Raw genomic sequence first — 2,020 nt, forward strand, 5'->3', positions numbered from 1 at the left:
CTCCCCTTCCCCCTGCCCGTCGCGCTGGGCTGTATTTAAGGACACCGGCCCCACCCCCCCCTTCTCCCGGCCAAGCCCACCTCGGGGCCCATTAAAGGTGGAGAGAGGACTGGGGTCTCGGTGTCGTTGGCTGACAGGGTCTCTACCGATGTTCCTGGACTCCAGCTCCATCTGCCGCCTCCTGTCTCTCTCTTCACTTTTCATTTGCCCCTCCTACCACTTACCAAGCACTTCTTATGTTCCAGGTACTGCTGGCAAGCACTACATTTATTTATTGAGCACTTTGGGCCTTGTTCTAAGTGCTTATGTTAATCAACTCACTCACTCACCGTAACAAGCTCTGGGGATTCTTATAACGCCCACTTTAAAGGTGAGGAAACTCAAGACCAGAGAGGTTAAGAGAATCGTTCCTGCCCACCAGGAACCTACTTTCCCGGGAAGAGACAGACTTTGTAAATGGCATGAAGGCAGGAAAGCAGGATGGAGTGTGAGATGGGACAGGGAGGATTTCTTGGAGGAGGTAGCTTTTGGGACCTGAAGGCAGCTTAGGGGAGGAAGGGGGAGTGTGTTCTGGGAAGGACAGAAGGCAAGGCCTGGAAGTGAGGATAAACTTGGGGTGAGGGAGGGAGGGACAAGGCCAGTGTGGTTGGAAAGGAGGGCCAAGGGGAAGGGTGTTGGGAGCTGAGTCAGATGGTAACACCCATAGGCCAGAGAGTGATAATCCTCCATGCCAGGTATGAATCGACCAGCTCACTGCATTCTCCCCACAGCGCAGCAGAGCAGGGGGTTGGCAAATCACAGCCTGCAGGCAAATTCTGACCTGCTGCCTGTTTCTGTAAATAAAGTTTTATTGGAGCACAGCCATGTCTCTGGCTGTTTTAGTGCTACAAGGGCGAAGTTGAGAAGAAACTGTATGCAAAGTCAAAAGTCTTTGCTATTGGGCTCCTTATAGAAAAATCTTGCCAATTCCTGCAATAGAGACCACCTTACAGATGGGAATATTGTGGCACAGAGAGGTTACTTGTTAGCTCACAAGCAGCAGAGCTGGCACTCAAACCAGGCAGCGGCAGTTAAGGGTCTCTGCACTGGTACTGCTTGCCAGAGCACATCAGCCCTGGGGGAGGTGGGAATCTGTGAGAATGTGTACCTGGGGGGTGATGGGAGCCATGACAAGATTCTGTATAGAGATGGGATATGATTTGACTTCGGTGCTTAGAGATCCCTTTGGCTGATGGTTGAGAGTAGACTGAATGGAGCCGTAGGCGACTGCAGGAAGAACAGAGGTTCAGGTGAGAGAGGCTGGTGTCCTGTGCCGGGTGGGTTCCCTCTGGGCCTTGTTTCTTCCCCTCTGCTGTGGTCTTGCTTGTGAATTCTCCCTTGCTTCCTCTTTCTCCGGCATCTTGGTTTCCTCTCCTCCTCCCAGGTTTCAATTCCCTCATCTGTCCCCTACCCTCCTTCCCAGGTCCCAGGCCCTGAACTACTGCTTTGCCCAGAGGTGCCCGGGGAGAGGGGGAGGTTTGGGCAGCACTAGGTCTGAATGAGTGGGCCTTGGGATCCTACCAGCCCAGCCTAGGGTAGCAATGTGGTTATTCCACCTGCCACAGTTCTGGGAGCAATGAGGGCTGGGTAGTGTGGGGTCAGGAGGAGTTCACTATTCAAGGAAATGCAGCCATTGTCACTGGCCTCCTATGAAAGGACACAGTGACATGGAAGTCACTGCGGCCCCTGAGGATGTGGCACACGTGTGCACACATTCATTCACACATACAGGGGTTGAAGCATGGACAGTGTCCCACAATGAACACACCAGAACTCCTGCAGGACACCTGGCAGCAGGCACAGCCCACATGTGACACCCCATTACATAGCCCAGCCTGGAGCCTCACTAGGACCCAGCACAAGCAGAGATGTCAATAGGGACACAGCAAAACACACCCACACAAATACATCCTGTAGGGTCACAGTCACAACCACCACACGCCAGACACAGATTCAGAGACTGTGCCACCCACCTCACAGA

The sequence above is a fragment of the Myotis brandtii genome, unplaced genomic scaffold (genome assembly GCF_000412655.1).
Source record: "Myotis brandtii unplaced genomic scaffold, ASM41265v1 scaffold277, whole genome shotgun sequence".
In the NCBI taxonomy this organism is placed as follows: domain Eukaryota; kingdom Metazoa; phylum Chordata; class Mammalia; order Chiroptera; family Vespertilionidae; genus Myotis; species Myotis brandtii.